The sequence below is a fragment of the Hyla sarda genome, chromosome 2 (assembly GCF_029499605.1).
Source record: "Hyla sarda isolate aHylSar1 chromosome 2, aHylSar1.hap1, whole genome shotgun sequence".
NCBI lineage: Eukaryota > Metazoa > Chordata > Amphibia > Anura > Hylidae > Hyla > Hyla sarda.
The window spans coordinates 87,297,662-87,317,743 of NC_079190.1; the positions used below are offsets into that span (position 1 = coordinate 87,297,662).

The window sequence follows — 20,082 nt, forward strand, 5'->3', positions numbered from 1 at the left end:
AACAAACAGATTAAACATGTGTGCCATGCAGGGCGCATGGCTCATCCTTCCTTGTCATAGAAACATAGAATGTGTCGGCAGATAAGAACCATTTGGCCCATCTAGTCTGCCCAATAATCTGAATACTATGAATAGTCCCTGGCCCTATTTTGTATGAAGGATAGCTAAGGAGATGCTTATCCCATGCATGTTTAAACTCCTTCATTGTATTTGCAGCGACCACTTCTGCAGGAAGGCTATTCCATGCATCCACTACTCTCTCAGTAAAGTTATACTTCCTGATATTACTTTTAAACCTTTGCCCCTCTAATTTAAAAAGATGTCCTCTTGTGATAGTTTTTCTTCTTTTAAATATGCTCTCCTCCTTTACCATGTTGATTCCCTTTATGTATTTAAAAGTCTCTATCATATCCCCTCTGTCTCTTCTTTCTTCCAAGCTATACATGTTAAGGTCTTTTAACCTTTCCTGGTAAGTTTTATCCTGCAATCCATGTACTAGTTTAGTAGCTCTTCTTTGAACTCTCTCTAGAGTATCTATATCCTTCTGGAGATACGGCCTCCAGTACTGCTAACAATACTCCAATTGTCGCAGCGTAGACAAGATGTTCTTCCCGTTGTCAGTCACCATGGTTCCCTTTTCCAGGTTTCGTGGAGTAAGCCATGATTCGATTTCTTGATGAATTACTTTTAGCAGTTCCTCCCCTGTGTGATTCCATTCGTCAAGGCAAACCATTTGAAGAACAGTGTGACTCCACCATGCCCTGCACACATGGTTTGCTGGAGGGGCACTGAGACTTGTCCGTGCAGTGGAGGCTGAGGACACGGTGGAGCATGAGGAGGTGGAGTCACACACTGTCGGCGAACCAACAACCTGAGAGCGTGGAGGCGGAAGCGGCGTGACCTGTCCAAGTTGCTGTTGTGGCTGCGCAGGAACCATATTCACCGTGTGGGCCGTAAAGGACATGTATTGTTCCTGACCATAGTTACAGCTCCACATGTCGGTGCTGCCGTGCACTTTGGTAAACACCGACAGGCTCAAGGACTGACCCACCTTCTGTTCCACAAAATTGTTAAGGGCTGGTACTGACTTCTTCGCAAAGAAATAACGGCTTGGGACTCTCTACCTTGGGTTGGCACATGCCATCAGTTCTCTGAAAGGTGCGGAGTCCACTACTTGAAAAGGGAGGGATTGCAGCACCAGCAACTTGGAGAGGAGCACATTAAGCTTCTGCGCCATTGGATGAGTGGGTGCAGGATTGCTGGTGGAATGACTGACTCAAAGTAGGAGGAGCAGGAGCATCTGGAGTGACAGAAGATGGGTATGACACACAGCTCCCTTCTGCTAAGGTGGTGGAGCTTTTGTTAGCTGAAACAGGGAGCGGCATGCCACTGGGTGATGCAGCAGGCTTGACCACCATTTCGGAGCCACGGTTCTCCCAGTCCGCTTTATGATGAAACTGCATGTGTTCACGAAGGGCTGTGGTGCCAACATTGGGACCCTGGCCACGCTTCACCTTCTGCCGACACATGTGGCATGTGGCCAGGTTCACATCCTACGGATGCTTGCTGAAAAACTGCAACACCGCTGCGCTGAGTAGCTGATTTTCCCACCAACAGTCCACACTGATTGACTGCTACTGCCGCCGACTCCAGGAACCCCTGTTCCACTACCTCCCGGGAAGGTAGACTGTCGCGAAGCAGGTGGTCTACCCCAGGCACGTTTGGCTCCAGACTTTCCACTTCTGCCACCATGCTGATTGCCAACCATGCTACCACCTTGTTGGCTCAGCTGCTGCCTCATGGACAACCTGCAACCCTCTTCTCCTGAAGATGATGATGAAGCCCCTTCTGCACCCGGCTCCCAAGTGCGACCGGCGTCGTCATCATCGAGTTGTGTCTGCACGTCACTGATGTCCTACTCAGGTTCCTCAAAAGTGTCTGCTTCAGGAGCCTGAACGCTCGCAACACCTCCTCCCACACCACTCTCTTCATCATTCCTTGCCCACCTAGTGAAGGAAGCGGCAGATGTCTCCTCCAGTTCTTGGATGGGCAGTATCTGTTGACTGTACTCTAGTAGATCGACCTCACTAAATCCTGGAGTTGAACCTACGGCATAAGATACTTCTGTGGGGGAAAGAACAGTATAGAGCAGAGGCAATGGGAGGACAGGGACTGCTCCCGGGCCATGCCAACTGAGGGTTGTGTCTGAGGCACCCACGACTCTTGACTGGGGGTGTCAGATGTCACTTGTGATGAAGTGGATGATCATGTTAACCAATCGATGATGGTAGATGGGTTGCTGGACAAGGCATGACCGCTAGCTGATACGGGGAGTTCAGGCCTCTCGCTGCGACTCCTGCTGCCACTCTCCCCTAGTCTGCAGTGACCTCTGCCTGATGAATTTAGGCCTCTGCCACTACTCTGTGCAAGTCCTGGCACTTCTCTGCCTTACATACTTAGTGCTGTCAGGATCCGGAGTGGTATGCAGGGACGACACAGGTAGTGGTTCCTCTATGTCAGTGAGGTGATGGCGTGGGCCATACCAGGGGAAGGGAATCTAAGGGGTTACTGGTTTTCACCAGAGACCGCCGCAAGGCGGGATGGACTTGCTGTGGCAGGTAACCCCCAGGTTGTTCCACCCAATAGCGACTCAACCTCACTGACTGCTGAGTCAGGCGCGGTACACAAGGACTAGGCAAAAGGCAAGGTCAGACGTAGCAGAAGGTCAGGGCAGGCGGCAACGGTTCGTAGTCAAGGGCAACGGCAAGAGTCTGGATACACAGGCAATGGACACACGGGAACGCTTTCACTGGCACAAGGCAACAAGATCCAGCAAGGACAGGAAGGGGAAGTGGGTTTTTAAATGTTTGGGAGTGATTAACACTGATTGGGCCAGGCACCAATTAGTGGTGCGCCGGGACCTGACAGCAAGGGAACGGGGCAGGTGAGAGGACTGGGATGCGACTGGGATCCCGCCATGCGGATCGCATCCCCACCGGTGACAGTAGAGCAGCGCTCCCGGTCAGGGGGTCTGACCGGGGCGCTGCAAGCAGATAAGCGCGCGAGCGCTCCGGGAGGGAGCAGGGACCCGGAGCGCTAGGCGTGACAGTACCTCCCCCTCTTTTTGGAATCGAGGAATCTGTAGATGAGTTCCTTGTCTAAAATATTGGCCTCAGATTCCCATGATCTTTCTTCAGAGCCACAATTCTCCCAATCCACCAAAATTTTTATTTTTTTTACCTCGGACGACCTTGGAGGCGAGGATTTCCTTGACGGAGAAGACATCAGAGGAGCCAAACATAGGAGCAAGAACAGTGACCTTGGGAGAAAAGCGGTTAAGTACGAGAGGTTTGAGAAGAGAAACATGGAAAGAGTTAGGAATACGAAGAGAAGGGGGAGGACAAAGCTTGTAGGAGACAGAATTGATTTGATTCTTGATTTCAAAAGGCCCAAGGTACCGAGGACCAAGCTTGTGACGGCCGTACACCACAAAGAATGGAGATTTGGAGGAAGACTCAGAATTCTTGAAGTTGTACGAGAATTCAGCTCAGGGCAGAAGGTCGACCCAATCATCTTGGCGGGAGGAGACAAAATGCCGCAAGTAGTCACAAAGAATCTGGTTTACTCTTTCCACTTGTCCATTGGATTGGGGGTGATAGGAGGAAGAGAAATTCAATTTGATCTTTAATTGACTGCAGAGTGCTCTCCAAAATTTTGAAACAAATTGAACACCTCTATCAGAGACAATATGCGTGGGAAGCCTGTGGAGACGAAAAATTTGTAGAAAACATTGTTTCACCAATTGTGGCGCAAGAGGTAGACCCGGAAGCGTGACAAAATGAGCCATTTTGGAAAAGCGATCAACGACCACCCAAATGACCCAAGTGTTGCCATGAGATGAAGGTAGGTCAGTTATAAAGTCCATTGCTATATGAGACCATGGCTGTTCAGGCACAGGCAGAGGAAGGAGAAGATCAGCCAGCTTCTGGCTTGGCGTCTTGTCACGTGCACACTGTACAGGCCCGTACGAAATCGGTCACATCTTTCTCCAAGGAGGGCCACCAATAGTGTCTGGCAATTAGCTGTATGGAATTTTTGATTCCAGCATGACCCACCAGTGGGAGGAATGACCCCATTTGAGAGTCTGGAGGCGAAGACGTGGAGGAACATAGGTTTTTCTGGGAGGAATTGGCACCAAAGAAGCTGGGGCGGAGACGACCAGACACTCAAAAGGTATCATGTGTTGAGGAAGAACTTCTGATTCCTAGGCATCGGTGGTACGTGATAGAGCATCAGCCCTGACATTCTTGTCAGCAGGACGAAAATGAATTTGAAAATTGAAATTGGCAAAGAACAATGACCATCTAGCCTGGCGGGGATTTAACCGCTGGGTGGATTGAAGGTAGGACAAATTTTTGTGGTCAGTGTGGATGGTGATGGGATGCAAGGATCCTTCTAGAAGATGTCTCCACTCCTCAAGTGCCAACTTAATGGCCAATAGTTCCCGGTCTCCAATGGAATAGTTCTTTTCAGGAGGAGAGAAAGTCTTGGAGAAAAATCCCCAAGTGATATTCTTTCCTCTAGCGGTTTTTTGAAGAAGGACAGCTCCGGCACCAACTGAGGAGGCGTCAACTTCAAGGAAGAAGGGCTTCAGAGGACCTGGCCTGGACAGGACTGGAGCAGAAGTGAAGGCGGCTTTGAGGAGTTTAAAGGCCTCCTCCGCCTGCGGTGGACAGGATTTCGGATTAGCATTTTGACAGACATGGAGCACTTGACGGACATGGAGGCGATGTTCCTCTAGGTTGGAAGAAAAAATGAGAATGTCATCAAGATAGACCACCACACAGGAATACAGCATATCCCGGAAAATCTCGTTGACAAAGTCCTGGAAGACTGCTGGGGCGTTGCATAGACCAAAGGGCATGACAAGATATTCAAAGTGACCATCTCTGGTATTGAAGGCGGTTTTCCATTCATCACCTTCGCGAATACGGATGAGATTATAGGCGCCCCTTAGATCAAGTTTGGTGAAGATCTTAGCTCCACGCAATCGATCAAATAGTTCAGAGATGAGTGGTAGAGGATAATGTTTTTTTACTGTGATCTTATTAAGACCTTGGTAGTCAATACAAGGGCGTAGAGAGCCGTACTTCTTGGCCACGAAGAAGAATCCAGCTCCGGCTGGAGAAGAATATTTCCGGATAAACCCTCTTTTGAAGTTTTCCTGAACTCTGATGTACTCTGTCATGGCTTGTGTTTCCAGGGCAGAAAGTGGGTAAATCCTACCACGGGGCGATGTAGTATCAGGGAGCAAGTCGATAGGGCAGTCATAGGGTCTATGTCGAGGTAAGACCTCTGCTTGCTTTTTACTAAAGACGTCAGTAAAGTCCTGATAGGCCTTAGGAAGACCTGGCAATGGAGTGGCAATGGAGACTTGGCAGGAAGAAACTGGGTGGAGACATCGCTTGTGGCAAGAAGATCCCCAACTCTTAATGTCCCCGGAGGCCAAGTCGAGGCTAGGCGAGTGACATTGGAGCCAGGGCAAGCCCAGAAAAATTTCTGAAGTACAGTTGGGCAGCACGAAAAATTCAATATGTTCATGATGGTGAACTCCAAGACTCATGAGCAGCGGTTGAGTGCGGTAACGCACGGTGCAGACGAGCCTCTCTCCATTGACGGATGAAATTAAGAGAGCTTTGACAAGACGGGTAACAGGAATATTGAATCTGTTGATTAGGGAGGCTTCAATGAAACTTCCTGCTGAACCAGAGTCCAAGAAGGCCACAGCGGAGAAGGAAGTATTAGTATTAGCGGGTAAAGCAATCCGCACGGGTATAGTCAGTCGTGAAGAGGAAGAACTCACACCTAGCAACGCCTCTCCTACGTTAACTAGGTGAGAGCGTTTCCCTGATGCGGAGGACGAATAGGACAGTCCTTTAGGAAATGTTCGGTACTAGCACAGTACAGGCACAGGTTTTCGTTCCTACGGCGAGTCCTCTCTTGTTGGGTCAGGCAAGACCGGTCCACTTGCATAGCCTCCTCGGCGGAAGGCACAGGAACAGATTGCAAAGGACGCTGGAAGAGAGGTGCCAGGGGAGGAAACCGCCTGTTGCGAACAAGATCCGTTTCCTGATGAAGCTCCTGGCGTCTTTCAGTGAAACGCATGTCGATGCTGGTGGCCAAATGGATGAGTTCAGACAGGGTAGCAGGAATTTCTTGTGCGGCCAGAACATCTTTGATGTGACTGGATAAGCCTTTCTTGAAGATCACGCAGAGGGCCTCATTATTCCAGGATAGCTCAGAGGCGAAGGTGCGGAACTAAATGGCGTATTCACCCACTGAAGAACTCCCTTGGACAAGATTCAATAGGGCAGTCTCGGCTGAGGAAGCCCGGGCTGGCTCCTCAAAGACACTGCGTACTTCTGAGAAGAAGGACTGGATAGTAGCAGTGGCAGGATCGTTGCGGTCCCAAAGCAGTGTGGCCAGGACAAAGCCTTTCCAGACAGCAGGCTTACCACGAATGCCACCTTTGACCGTTCTGTAGGAAATTGGTCTGACATCATCTCCAGGTGTAGGGAACAATGGGACAGGAAACCAAGGCACAGTTTAGAGTCCCCATCAAACTTGTCAGGTAGGGACAGGCGGAGTCTGGGAGCAGCCACTTGCTGCGGAGGTGATGCAGGAGCTGGCGGAGGAGATGGTTGCTGTTGTTGAGGCAGAAGCTGTTGTAGCATAGCAGTCAACTGAGTCAGCTGTTGTCCTTGTAGCGCAATCTGCTGTGAATGCTGGGCGACCACAGAGGTTAGGTCAGCGACACTGGGCAACGGGACCTCAGCGGGATCCATGGCCGGATCTACTGTCAGGATCCGGAGTGGTATGCAGGGACGACACAGGTAGTGGATCCTCTATGTCACTGAGGTGATGGCGTGGGCCATACCAGGGGAAGGGAATCTAAGGGGTTACTGTTTTTCACCAGAGCTCGCCGCAAGGCGGGATGGACTTGCTGTGGCAGGTAACCCCCAGGTCGTTCCACCCAATAGCGACTCAACCTCACTGACTGCTGAGTCAGGCGCGGTACACAAGGACTAGGCAAAAGGCAAGGTCAGACGTAGCAGAAGGTCAGGGCAGGCGGCAACGGTTCGTAGTCAAGGGCAACGGCAAGAGTTTGGATACACAGGCAATGGACACACGGGAATGCTTTCACTGGCACAAGGCAACAAGATCTGGCAAGGACAGGAAGGGGAAGTGGGTTTTTAAATGTTTGGGAGTGATTAACACTGATTGGGCCAGGTACCAATCAGTGGTGCACTGGCCCTTTCAATTTCAGAGAGCCGGCGCGCGCGCGCCCTAGAGAGCAGGGCCGCGCGCGCCGGGACCTGACAGCAGGGGAACGGGGCAGGTGAGAGGACTGGAATGCGACCCACGGGCGGATCGCATCCCGCCACGCGGATCGCATTCCCACCGGTGACTGTAGAGCAGCGGGTCTGACCGGAGAGCTGCAAGCAGACAAGCGACGTGAGTGCTCCGGGAGGGAGCAGGGACCCGGAGCGTTCGGCGTGACAAGTGCGTATATAAGGGGAATACAATTCGCTCCACTACGCTTAAAACAGTTTTTGTCTACAACACCAGCAGGTGTGTACTTTTGGCTGGCCTTTAACAGTATATAGGCCCTTTAGACTTAAACAAGAACAAAACAGTACACCATTTAGATGTACGTATGTGGTCTGCGCTTATGAGGGGAGGACTATGCGCTCCAGTACGCTTAAAACAGTATTTGTCTACAACACCAGCAGGTGTGTAATTTTGCCTTGCCTTTCACAGTATCTAGGCCCTTAAGACTTTAACAGGGACAAAATGGTACACCACTTAGATGTATGCACAGGTTACACTTAATAGAGGACAGTATGCTTTTAGTGCTCTGCTCACCCTAACTGGCTGGCTACTATTAGCTTTTTAAGTTGTTGTACACACCAATTCTGCAGCACACTGTCACTCCCTCAATCTCACTCCCTTCCCTATCAGTGTTTTTAGGCTTAATTTGGGCTAGAGGTGAATGGCTGCTGTAAAAAAAAGCTTTTCTGTGCAACACACTGCTCTCTGTTTCTCTCTGCAATAGAACACTGATGTGACTGGGAGGCGAATCGCTGCTGTAAAAATGCTTTTCTGTGCAACACACACTTCTCTCTGTCCCTCTTTTTCTCTGCAACAGTACACTGATGTGACTGGGAGGTGAATCACTGCTGTAAAAATGCTTTTCTGTGCAACACACACTGCTGTCTGTCCCTCTCTCTCTCTCTCTGCAATAAAAGGCTGAAGTGACTGGTCACAAGATGGCTGCCCATTATATAGGGCTGTGACATCACAGGGGTGGTTGGCTGCTTATAGGCTGCATGCTGCATGTGATTTAGGGTTCATCATGCCTACCCGCCTTCCCAGGATTCCTTGCTCCATGTCCTCACATGTGGATCCGCCATTTTAGATGCCCTGAAGCCTAGACTGCACTACATGGCATTTAATGAAGCAATTTTCCTAAAATTGGTAACAAATTCGGATTCATCAGATTTGATTCGCTCATCCCTAATTACAGCACATCAAGAATGTACTAACACAACATTTCATTATAGACAAGAAATGGAAAGAATGCGCTGCACTCACCACGGATGATTTTCAAACTTCAGGAGAGAAGGGAGGAGAAGCGGACATCAGCTCCGTAGAGCTGACCAGAAGCGGAACAAGCAGACCTACTGCGAAACGATTCGTCGCTTCTGGTCAGCTCTACGGAGCTGATGTCCGCTCCCCCTCCCTTCCCTCCTGTCGTTATGTATAGCATGGTTGAATAAACTCCACTCCTTTTGAAAATCATCCGTGGTAAGTGCAGCGCATTCTTTCCATTTCTTGTCTATTACGTCTTCCAATTCCTCCGCTTGCACCTCCACCTGTTTTTCATACCTTTCATATTCTATTTTTTACATTACTATTTCCTGCTTATAGATTTTTGTAATTTTTGCCTTCAGTGTTTTTCCATTTTTATTGGCCTATCTGCATTTTTCTGTGCTCTCCTGTGCCGGGTTGCTTTTTCTATGCATACAACATTTCATTATAATTGCTATATTTTTTTGGTGAAATGTTACTGACAGAAGAGCTTTGTCATGTAGTAACATCACATGCAATCTACCTACAAAACGCATCCCACATCATTCTCTATGTTGATCGCAATAGAGATTTAGTGTCCTGTACATGACCCAGTGTGCCTTCCATGTTTTATGTATCCCTATGTATGCTCAGCTGACTTACTTTTCCCTTGGGGCAGGTACCCATTTTACCTAGAGTAAAATAGCACCTTTTTTGCTGCAATTTTGCCAAAAGCATGGCAAAAACAGAAAAAGTGCAGCATGAAACGCAATGTGTGTATACAGCCTCAGAAGACGTGTATAGCTACTACTATATATATCCTCATCCGATAGAAATGACAGCAGCAGCATACAGATAAAGCTTGGAGAAGAGGGGTCTGGGAGCCACAAGCACTAGTGATTTACAGGGAACCTTTCACCATGCTTTATGCTGCTCAATCCACAGGCAACATAAAACTGGTACAGTCATCGCTATTCTGGGTATCCTTTAATAAGCGATGATGGCATCTTGTAGTTCACAAGAAGTCAGCTGACCCAGGGCTTGACTTCCTTTTGACACATTAAGCCAAGTAACCTTGGCTTAACCCAAAAGCAGCCAGGTATAGCAAAGGTCCAGCTCCTGAGCAACACGTTCTAGTCTCCTCTGTGCATTGTTGTACGATGTTGTCATGAAAGAGGCCCTCTTATCTCTGACAGACTCCTCTATTGGCAAGTTTCTAAGTACATTTTGGATGGGAGCTGTGGGCATAGAGAATATTTTTGTTCCAGATTTGGGCTTGTGGTAGAGCTGTGTGTGAATAATGCCCTCTACTGCATGATCATTTGGAGTGACGTCATGAAAGTCAATGCTTAAATCACCTATAAGCATGGTGAGATCATTGTCATTAACAAAGGACAGAAATTCAAATGCATCTTGGGAACTGCCCTGCCATACTATCTGGAGGTCATCTATATAGCATCCATACTACACTAAATGGCTGAAATTGGTTAGTAGAGGCATATAGATGATTGTAACACTCACGTTTCTGAAGACAGGAACTCCGGTGTATGTGGATCCGCTGGACCTGTGTGGCAGATGACTCGGACCGTGCCAGAGAGCGGAGTCTAAGGTGCCGCTGGTCTTCACCAGAGTCCGCTACAAAGCAGAATGGGCTTGCAGCTGCAGACGACACCCAGGTCGCTTCCCCTGGCACGGCTCGTCCACACAGTCGGCTGAAGAGATGCGAAGCACAGAAGGGATGAGACAACTCGTAGTCAGGATAGCTGTAGGTCAGGGCAGGCGGCACAGTAGTTTAGTCGGGATGTAGCAGAAGTTCAGTAGGCAGGCGGCAGAGAAGCAAGGTTAAGATCACAAGAGCAGGAGATCTGGTACACGGCAAGGCAATACTATGGAACGATTTCACTAGGCACAAGGCAACAAAGATCCGGCAGAGAACTGAGGAGGGTGGAGGAATTTATTAACAAGACACAGGTGGTTACACTAATGAGTGTACTGGCCCTTTAAATCTTAAAGCTCTGGCGGCGCACGTCCTAAGGGACGGGGACATGCCCACCGGAGCCGAGAGGTGGAAGCAGAGGCAGGGGAAACACCCTGAGAGTGACGGACTGGGGCTCGCATGCGGGTGCGTCCCGCAATGCGAGTCCCAGCCCCGTCGGCAGCAGAAGGTAAGGGGACCATGCGCTCATGGCCAGCGTGTGAGGCCAGAGCGCATAGCGTAACAATGATTCTCATACCAATAGGCCCTATTCAAATTAGCCAGAGACAGTGAAAACTTAGAGCACATAGGGCAACCTGTGATCTGCAAAATATAATCTGGGTAAAAGCAGAAAAAATTCTGGCTCAACGAGAATTGCAGCACATCAAGAATGTGCTGACACAACATTTCATCATTGCAATTTTTTTCAGGTGAAATGTTACTGACAAAAGAGCTTTATCATGTAGTAACATCACATGCAATCTACCTACAAAACGCATTCCACATCATTTTCTATGTTGCTCCCAATAGAGATTTAGTGTCCTGTACATGACCCGGTGTTCCTTTCATGTTTTACCTGTATCCCTATGTATGCTCAGCTGACGAACTTTTCCCTTGGGGCAGGTACCACTGCCCAATTTACCTAGAGTTTTTAACCTCTTAAGGACCCATGACGTATGCATACGTCAGCACACCCTGGGTCTTAAGGACCCATGACGTATGCATACGTCATGTCTTTTCCTGGTCTCTGCCGCTCACCCGGCGGAGATCGGAAGCGGATCCCTGCTGAAATCCTTCAGCAGGGATCCAGGGTAAATGCCGAGGGGGGCCATGTAGGCCCCCCATGTCGGCGATCGCCGCAAATCGCAAGGGAAATCGCCCTTGCGATCTGCGGCGATACCGGGCTGATCGGGTCTCTGGGACCCGACCGCCCGGTAATTTCGCATGATCCCGGCTGTCACAGACAGCCAGGACCATGCTAACGTATAGGAGGGAGGTGGCAAGCCTGCCACCTCCTCCCATACCCTGCGATCTGTCGGTTAGTTAACCGACCAATCGCAGGAGGGGGGGCGGTTACTTCCTCCCGTCCTGCCCGGCCCCTGAAAGTCCGGAGAGGACGGGAGGAAGACCGGAGGACGCGGCGGGGGACGGGGGAGTGCTGGGGACCGGCCCCGGTACTTACCTCGTCCCTGAAGACCCGGATCCCGGCGAGGAAGATGGCGGCGGCGGCGACAAGTGAGTAGATCTTCAGCCGCGGTCGGGCCCTTTACAGCAATGCACGTCGCCATAAAGCGACATGCATTGCTGTATTGGGACCCTGTATACTACAACTCCCAGCATGCCCAGACAGCCCTTGGCATCTGGGCATGCTGGGAGTTGCAGTTTTGCAACATCTGGAGGTCCACAGTTTGGAGACCACTGTGCCCTTCAAGATGTTGCAAAACTACACATCCTCAGCATGCCCTTACTGTCCAGGCATGCTGGGAGTTGTAGTTCTGTAACATCTGGCCCTTCAGATGTTGCAGAACTACAACTCCCAGCATGCCTGGACAGTTTTGGCATACTGGGAGTTGTAGTTTTGCAACATCTGGAAGGGCACAGATTGGGAACCACTGTATTAGTGGTCTGCAAACTGTAGTCCTCCAGATGTTGCAAAACTACAACTCCAAGCATGCTGGGAGTTGTAGTTCGGCAACATCTGGCTCTAAAGATGTTGCCGAACTACTACTCCCAGCATGCCTGAGAATGTTTGGGAGTTGTGGTTTTGCAACAACAGGAGGCACACTGGTTGGGAAACATTGTCTGTTTCCTAACTCAGTGTTTCCCAAACTGATAGACTGTGCATGCTGGGAGTTGTAGTTTTGCAACAGCTGGAGGTCCCCCCCTTGTGAATGTACAGGGTACATTCACATGGGCAGGGGGCTTACAGTGAGTATCAGGCTGCAAGTTTGCGATGCAGCAAATTTTGCGCGGCAGCTCAAACTCGCAGCGGGAAAATCGCTGTAACCCCCCCGACCGTGTGACTGTACCCTAAAAACACTACACTACACTAACACAAAATAAAATAAAAAGTAAAAAACACTATATATACATACCCCTACACAGCCCCCCTCCCCAATAGAAATGAAAAACGTCTGGTACGCCACTGTTTTCAAAATGGAGCCTCCAGCTGTTGCAAAACAACAACTCCCAGTATTGCCGGACAGCCGTTGACTGTCCAAGCATGCTGGGAGTTTTGCAACAGCTGGAGGCACCCTGCTTGGGAATCACTGGCGTAGAATACCCCTATGTCCACCCCTATGCAAATCCCTAATTCAGGCCTCAAATGCGCATGGCGCTCTCTCACTTCGGAGCCCTGTCGTATTTCAAGGCAACAGTTTAGGGCCACATATGGGGTATTGCCGTACTCGGGAGAAATTGCCTTACAAATTTTGGGGGGCTTTTTCTCCTTTCACCCCTTATGAAAAGGTGAAGTTGGGGTCTACACCAGCATGTTAGTGTAAAAAAATAATTTTTTTACACTAACATGCTGGTGTTGCCCTATACTTTTCATTTTGACAAGAGGTAAAAGGGAAAAAAGCCCCCCAAAATTTGTAATGCAACTTCTCCCGACTACAGAGATACCCCATATGTGGGCACAAAGTACTCTGGGGGCGCACAACAAGGCTCAGAAGGGAGAGTGCACCATGTACATTTGAGGTGATTTGCACAGGGGTGGCTGATTGTTACAGCGGTTTTGACAAACGCAAAAAAAAAAAAAAAACACATGTGACCCCATTGCAGAAACTACACCCCTCACGGAATGTAATGAGGGGTGCAGTGAGAATTTACCCCCCACTGGTGTCTGACAGATCTTTGGAACAGTGGGCTGTGCAAATTTAACATTTTGTACAGCCCACTGTTCCAAAGATCTGACAGACACCAGTGGGGGGTAAATGCTCACTGTACCCCTTGTTACGTTCCCCAAGGGGTCTAGTTTCCAAAATGGTATGCCATGTGGGGGTTATTTTGCTATTTTGGCACCATTGCGACAAGCCCCCCAAGCAAAATTTGCTCTCAAAAAGCCAAATATGACTCCCTCTCTTCTGAGCATTGTAGTTCGCCCGTAGTGCGCTTCAGGTCAACTTATGGGGTACCTCCATACTCGGAAGAGATGGGGTTACAAATTTTGGGGGGTATTTTCTGCTATTAACCCTTGCAAAAATGTGAAATTTGGGGATAAAACACACATTTTAGTGAAAAAAAAATTTTTTTTACGTATGCAAAAGTCGTGAAACCCCTGTGGGGTATAAAGGCTGACTTTATTCCTTGTTACGTTCCTCAAGGGGTCTAGTTTCCAAAATGGTATGGCATGTGGGTAATTTTTGCTGTCCTGGCACCATAGAAGCTTCCTAAATGCGACATGTCCCCGAGCAAAATTTGCTCTCAAAAAGCCAAATATGACTCCTTCTCTTCTGAGCATTGTAGTTCGCCCATAGTGCACTTCATGTCAACTTATGGGGTACCTCCATACTCAGAAGAGATGGGGTTACAAATTTTGGGGGGGTATTTTCTGCTATTAACCCTTGTAAAAATGTGAAATTTGGGGGGAAACACACATTTTATTGAAATTTTTTTAACATTTTTTTACATATGCAAAAGTCGTGAAACACCTGTGGGGTAATAAGGCTCACTTTATTCCTTGTTACGTTCCTCAAGGGGTATAGTTTCCAAAATGGTATGCCATGTGTTTTTTTTTCCTGTTCTGGCACTATAGGGGCTTCCTAAATGCAACATGCCCCCCAAAAACCATTTCAGAAAAACGTACGCTCCAAAATCCCCTTGTCGCTCCTTCCCTTCTGAGCCCTCTACTGTGCCCGCCGAACACTTTACATAGACATATGAGGTATGTGCTTACTCGAGAGAAATTGGGCTACAAATATAAGTATACATTTTCTCCTTTTACCCCTTGTAAAAATTCAAAAATTGGGTCTACAAGAACATGCGAGTGTAAAAAATGAAGATTGTGAATTTTCTCCTTCACTTTGCTGCTATTCCTGTGAAACACCTAAAGGGTTAAAATGCTGACTGAATGTCATTTTGAATATTTTGGGGGGTGAAGTTTTTATAATGGGGTCATTTGTGGGGTATTTCTAAGATGAAGACCCTTCAAATCCACTTCAAACCTGAACTGGTCCCTGAAAAATTGTGATTTTGGAAATTTTGTGAAAAATTGGAAAATTGCTGCTGAACTTTGAAGCCCTCTGGTGTCTTCCAAAAGTAAAAACTCGTCAATTTTATGATGCAAATATAAAGTAGACATATTGTATATGTGAATAAAATAAAATAATATTTGGAATATCCATTTTCATTACAAGCAGAGAGCTTCAAAGTTAGAAAAATGCAAAATTTTCAAATTTTTCATAAAATTTTGGGATTTTTCACCAAGAAAGGATGCAAGTTACCAAAAAATTTTACCACTAAGTTAAAGTAGAATATGTCACGAAAAAACAATTTTGGAATCAGAATGATAACTAAAAGCATTCCAGAGTTATTAATGTTTAAAGTGACAGTGGTCAGATGTGCAAAAAATGGCCGGGTCCTAAGGTGTAAAATGGCTGGGTCCTTAAGGGGTTAAAGGGAAACTGTCAGCCTGATCACCCACACTAAACCCAATACACTGGTTTATAGCGTGGGTGAACAGGAGTCCTAGAGGGTTCATTTACTAAAATCGGTCCAGTTGTTCCTGTGATATGGGGTCCAGAAGATCTTTGGCTCCATTCACTCAACTGTGCGCAGAACGCGGGGGCCTGCTGGCTTGCCACCCCTGCCTCTCCCCTGCCTTTGTCCGTCTCCTGACACAGCTGCCCCCTCAGTTAACATATTAATCTTCAGCGACTCCACGTCCGAATGACATGGAGTTGTCGGTCATGTGTGCGCTCCGCTCTGTAGCAAAAGCGCATGTGCTGGCAGAATATTCAGGGAGTTGTGCTTGCTACAGAGCGAAGTGCTCATGTACCTGGCGACTCCACGTCACCAGGACGTGGTGGTGCAGAAGATGAATATGTAAATTGATAGTCGGCATGATAAGGAGACGGACAGAGACAAGGGTGGCCATCTGGCAGGCGCAGCCTCTTGCGCGCAATTGATGGAATATAGCCAAAGATCATCTGGAGCCCATATCATAGGAACCACTGGATCGATTTTAGTAAGTGAACCCTCTGTGGACTCCTGGTCACCAACACAATAACCTAGTGTATTGGGTTTAGTGTGGGTGATCAGACTGACAGTCTTCCTTTGTGCAGGTTATGGAATCTATATGCTGTGCCATGATTAAGGATTGTTGACAATCCAAAACGCATTGGAATTTTGTTTCTCCAGTTTTAAGTATTTTTTTATCGGATTTAAATGTGCACTGTCACTTGGAAAAATGCATTCTCTTCCTGCTCTAATATTCACAATTACCCCAGACGCTCGCAAGAGTTTGGGGTACAAAAACCCACTAAAACTTTACTTTTATCACACTCAATATAAAATTAAAACATGATAGGAGCGCTTGTCTCAATACCTCATGACAGTGATTAATCACTAAAACATGTAAAGGGTGGCTTATTCAGTGTTTAAAAAAAAATGTTTTAGACTATAAAGACTTATTATAAGTGGATAGTTTCTTCCAAAATTGTGGTTAGCCTGACAAGCTTGCCCTTGGATGTTAACTGTGTGGAAAGATATCCACTATTATATATAGACTAGTTCACTATATATTTTTAACATTGGTTCTTATCATGTTTTGATTTTATACTGAGTGTAATAAAAGTAAAGTTTTGAGTTGTACAAATAACCCCAAGCTGTTACGAGCGTCTGGGGTAATTGTGAATATTATTTATAAGGGAACCCCGCACTCCTTTTTATAAGGTTTTGTGTTCATCATACTCTCCCTGCTCTGTGTCAGGTGATTGAGACACACTATCAATGTAAATCTATGGAGCATGTCTTGATCACATGATACAGAGCAGGAAGAGGAGCGTGTGGCCGCACAGACTTCTGTCAGCTCGTTCTCCTGATGGGTGGAGGGAGGTCCGAACAATCAGATCACTGCTGATCAACACTTTTGACATGTCAATTATTATTATTTTTTTAAGTGACAGGTTCACTTTAAACTATTACACAAACAGAAAAGCACATATAGGTAACAACCTTTTAGTAAACTGACAGTTCACACTAACCACTACTTCAAATAAAGTAGCAATCTGTATCAAAGGATTTATGGATAACAGCTTGTTCTTTACTGATATTGCAGATGCAAAATAACAGAAAACAATGATAATACAGACTGAGAATATCACACTTGATACACACATTAGGTAGAGCTAGCTGGTGGTAGTATGTTACTATTGCAGTTCTTAAAAAATTTGAATAATTTAAACTTAGGAATTGTTTGACGTGTAGTCCTCCTGAGTAGACAGTTTTTTTTAATCCTTTTTATATGTGCTGGGCTCACAGGTGTGCAATGGTTCTGGTCTGTACTACACTGCACTTGTAGGAAGAAATTAGAAACTTGAGACTTTAGACAACTTAAAGGGGTACTCCGCTACTCAGCGATTGGAACGCCCCCTCCCATACACTTGCATTGAGGGGCGGGGCGTCACACCCACTCCCATAGACTTGCATTGAGGGGGCGGAGTGTGATGTCATGAGGGGGCAGGGCTATGATATCACGAGCTCCTGGCACCGGCTCCAGCGTTCGGAACAGTTTGTTCCAAACGTTGAGCAGCGGAGTATCCCTTTAAGACTTGACTTCAGACTGACTTCACTTGGCTGTACTTCTGTTTCAGCAGCTATTCAAGTGTGAGTGCTTACTTTAGGGATCATCAAATGGGGGGTTGCATGGTAAACTTTGGAAAGTCTCCCTCCCTCACCTACATTTCCCATGGTTACTCTGAGATGTCACTGACCTGAGGGCATCCAGTGGGGAGACTCCAAATGTTAGTTCATTGCTGTGGACACGCAAGCCCAGAGGATAACTAAACCTAGTCCTTCCTTTGCTAGAGGGCCTGTCAGCTTAGCTCTTATCCCTAAAGCATCTACTTGTGTTGGTGTTAACCCTTGCCAGATAGGTTGCAGCTTGTTTAGACCTGGAATATTGGAGTTGGAGGCAAATTCCCACTGAAGGTGTGAAAGCCGCTGCTGTGGGATGTTTCCTGAACAAAGGCCAGATCCTTACTCACTAATAAGCTTTATATCCCTCCCCTGTCCCTGGGGACTTGGACAGCCCTTAGTTCTTAACCTGTTAGCAACCATGGAAGTCTATACTCGTCCATGTGCCATTAATGGGGTATGGCGCTGATATCTGTAGCTGGGGGCTGGCGTTAATAGTGGACATGCGGCGATCGGCTATTAACCCTTTAGATTGCCACTGTCAAAGCTGACAGTATCCTCTAAAGGTGCCTTTATCCCGTCACTGGTAGTCCAGTGGGGTGGATTGCCCCCCCCCACGACACGTGGGGGGGTCAATCCACTGCTGAGGTAGCAGGAAGGCTTACCTCTCCTTCCATGCCGGCTCCTGCGCTGAGAATGATAAAGCCTGGCAGGAACAGGCTTTATCAATCGAGCGCAGAGCACACAGATCAATGTGGTTTTATTGAACCACATTGATCTGTATGAGAAATCAAATGATTCCTCCTAAAAGTCCCCTAAGGGGTCTAAAAGTGTAAAATAATAAGTTAAAAACACACACATTAACCCCTTCCTTATTAAAAGTTTAAATCACCCCCCTTTTCCCAAATTCCAATTAAAAAATATATAAACATAATAAAAATAAACATATGCAGTATCGCCGCGTGCGTAAATGTCCGAACTATACAAATATTTAAGTAATTAAACCCCACGGTCAATGGCGTACGGGCAAAAAAATTCAAGACTCAAAAATAGTGTATTTTTGGTAACTTTTTATACTATAAAAAATGAATTAAAAAAAGCGATCAAAAAGTTCAATCAAAACAAAAATGGCACCAATAAAAACATCATATCACAGCCCAAAATATGAGCCCTCATACAGCCCCATACGCAAAAAGATAAAAAGTTATAGAGGTCAGAAGAGGACAATTTTAAATGGATTAATTTTCGTGCATGTAGTTATGATTTTTTCCAGTATTATGACAAAATCAAACCTATATAAGTAGGGTATTAATTGTATGGATCTACAGAATAAAGATAAAGTTTAATTTTTACTTAAAAATGTACTGCGCAGAAACGGAGGCCCCCAAAGTTTACAAAATGGTGTTTTTTCTTCAATTTTGTCATACAATTATTTTTTTTTCCATTTCGCCGTAGATTTTTGGGTAAAATTACTGATGTCATTACAAAGTAGAATTGGTCGCGCAAAGAAAAAGCCCTCATGTAGTCTTTTAGGAGCAAAATTGAAAGGGTTATGATTTTTTAAAGGTAAGGAGGAAAAAATGAAAGTGCAAAAACACTTAATTGGCTGAAAGGTGGACATGTGACATCTTACCAGCTTTACATATTTTGGATACAGACCATTATATTGCTTTTATATTGGCTTAGTGTATGCAGAAAGCATATAGCAGATACATAGCAGGTCTTGGTCAGGCAGTCACTGTTGTTGTGTTGTGCTCTATATCTGCTAAATGGCAGCCATCTAGAATTTTTCTATGCATAACCCCAGGAGAACTGCTGTGTACCCCTGGAGGTATGCATACTCCAGGTTGGGACCCGCTGTTTTATGGGAAAAACTATATATACATTTTGGATCACTAGTGAGAACGTTCCCAATAAATGAATATAAAGCTCTGTTCACACTTGCACTGGTAGTTTCCAGTAGAGGTATCAGATTAGACATCAAAATGACAAAAACCCTGAAAAACCCAATAACAAGTTAAAAAGGTCTGCTGGTGATTTTCTGGATCTTTTGTATGAAAGATTGCAATAAACAGAAGTCAATTGTGAAAGCAAATAGTCAAGTAGAATTCTACTTTTCATAAGAAAGTGAGGTCTCTTAAGATAATGATGTTGGGTAGCTTCAATATGAATATGTGGCTTTATACTTACTCCTTTTTTTGTCTATTCAATCCTCATGGACTGATGTCATAAGTTGATCGGACGTTTGCTGTTTTCTGGTGGGAGCCCCAGCAAGTCTTGTTAGTGTTGTCTGTTGGATGAAAAGTAAGACTGAGGAATCTCACCTGCCCACATTATTATTTATGGGATGCGTAGCTGGTAGTATTCTGAGTAGATGGTTGAGTCACACTGCTCTAGGGCTAGGATGTTCCTCAAGTTCAATTTCCGGGTGAATTCACATTTAAAACAAAAATACAAACATGGTTTAGTATGTGATCACTTACCTTTAGGTTAGGTGCAAACAAGTTACTGCTGTAGTAATCAAAGGACAATAAACATAACAATATACATAACTCTTTCAGATTGGGCTGCCGGAGAATATCTACCCAATGCCTTGGCTACTAGGGTCCCTCGGTTGA

General features: G+C 46.5%; 1 protein-coding gene across 1 annotated transcript in view; it reads right to left on the reverse strand.

Annotated features, from left to right (window-relative positions):
• The window catches only part of LOC130357382 (short-chain dehydrogenase/reductase family 9C member 7-like), a 61,197-nt gene extending 41,417 nt beyond the window's left edge, over positions 1 to 19,780 (reverse strand). The window contains exon 1 of the mRNA XM_056560074.1: positions 19,655 to 19,780. The gene's annotated coding sequence lies outside the window, so the exon portion shown is untranslated. The remainder of the gene's footprint in view (positions 1 to 19,654) is intronic.
• Between the last annotated feature and the right edge of the window lie 302 nt (positions 19,781 to 20,082).